Genomic DNA, 2,105 nt, shown 5'->3' on the forward strand with positions numbered 1-2,105 from the left:
CTGAAGACTTTGTTATTCCATTTGGCATTTCCTCAATATTCTCTCATTCCTGCCCAATGTTTTAATTGTTCTTGGTATGTTTTGGCATATGCTTTAGTGCTTGTTTTAATTGTTTTATTGATGTGTTTTGTTGGTTTTAATATGATACTGTTTGATACGTCTTAATTTTTTAGATGCCTTTGTGGACCTTATGAAGCGGAAAGGCGAGGTGTAAATTTTGTAAAATAAATACAATATGACAAGACAAAGCTATCTCATGTGATGGTGTTTTCTAATGTGAGCACGCACTGTCATATGAATAAGGTGCTTATTCTTTTTCCCATTTTCAATTAGTGCCTTAGTAGCCAGCACTTGCTGAGCAGAGATGGTTGTTGCTGGTTAACCTTTTAACTGAAGACAAGGTACAAGTTGTAACAAGCACTGGATAACTCTGTGCCATTTGTTTGACAAACTATGGGAGAATGAAAAGGTAGGAGATTCAAAGGTAAGTTATGCCTTGCTGCAAGTATGCGATCAAGGAAACATGCGTCGTTATATAATACCAAGAATAAAAGTTAGCTATGGAATGATGCTACCGTTAAGAATTAAATCAGTTACACATGATCTTCGGCTTCCATCTTCTGTGCACCTTACCTGACTGGACTGTTGGAATAGTGCAGCCTTGTGAAGAAGATCTGAAGATCACCCTACAGGGAAACAGCTGAAGGATTGGTAGTTAGCATACGGACTGCCCACAATTTCAAATTATGTCCTTGCTGTCTCTTGATAGGCTCTTCTGGAGACTTATTGTTCCTGCAGAGCTTCCTTCTTGTTGTTGCTCCTATCACAACAGGCTAGACACTTAGGGCTCCCTCTCTTCTGTGTTCAATAACAGTTTGTTCTTCTTTAAATAAATCTACTTATTTTTCTCTAAACAGTCAGTGTTCTACTTTCTTTGCATACTTAAACTCTGCCAACATGGAGGAAAGCAGCAGTACAAGAATCATTTTCCCTTTGAGTTGAAAGCTTGTGTTTGTCTTATCATGCTAATACATGAGCTGGAAATGGTCATTTGTGGGGGGAAATTGGTAGGCTGATTGGGGTAATTAAATCATCTCCTGGTCTACTAATCCTCCTCTGCAAATGCCCTCCAGGGCACTTTAAGCTTGTTTTCCCTCATGTGGATTCTGAGACTTGAAGTAAACCCATTTACTGAGGATATGGGGAGCAGGCATTAGTGAAAGAATTGATAGGCCTGGCAACAGTTAAACACCTTCGCCTCCCACCCACCAGCTCTCCTACAAATATATCTAGCCCAGTATTTGTGTTACCCTGTATGCATCTGGGAGGTCTTAGGATACTGCAACCCTGGGGAAAATGTACAGAATGGAGCCCCAGAATCACTACCACACCTCACTGCCCCCTGCCCCTGCAACACAGGGCCCAGGGCAGCACACAGGCCCTCCTTTGGCCAAGGCCATCCCTGATGTTACCTTGGGAAATGTGGTATGGGAGCATATATTTGCTAAAATAACATACAGTTGTTGTTGTTCAGTCGTACAGTCGAGTCCGACTCTTTGTGACCCCATGGACCAGATCACGCCAGGCCTTCCTGTCTTTCGCCGTCCTCTGAAGTTGGCTCAATTTCATGTTCATTGCATCTATGACACTGTCTAACCATCTCATCCTTTGCCCTTCTTTCTTTGACCTTCAATCTTTCCCAGCATCAGGGACTTCTCCAGTGAGTGTTCCCTTCTCATTTGGTGGCCAAAGTATTTGAGCTTCAGTTTCATTATCTGGCCTTCCAGGAAACAGTCAGGATTGATTACTTTTAGGATTGACTGATTTGATCTTCTTGCAGTCCAAGAGACTCTCAAGAGTCTTCTCCAGCACCATAGTTCAGAAGAATATATTCTTCGGTGCTCGGCCTTCCTTATAGTCCAACTCTCGCAGCCATACATGACTACTGGGAATACCATTGCTTTGACCATGCGGACTTTTGTTGGCAGGGTGATGTCTCTACTTTTTATCATGCTGTTTAGGTTCGCCATCGCTTTCCTCCCAAGGAGCAGGCGTCTTTTAATTTCATGACTGCTGTCACAGTCTGCGATGATCTGGGATCCCAG

Source organism: Gekko japonicus, unplaced genomic scaffold (assembly GCF_001447785.1).
Source record: "Gekko japonicus isolate JY-2015 unplaced genomic scaffold, Gekko_japonicus_V1.1 scaffold162, whole genome shotgun sequence".
NCBI classification, from domain to species: domain Eukaryota; kingdom Metazoa; phylum Chordata; class Lepidosauria; order Squamata; family Gekkonidae; genus Gekko; species Gekko japonicus.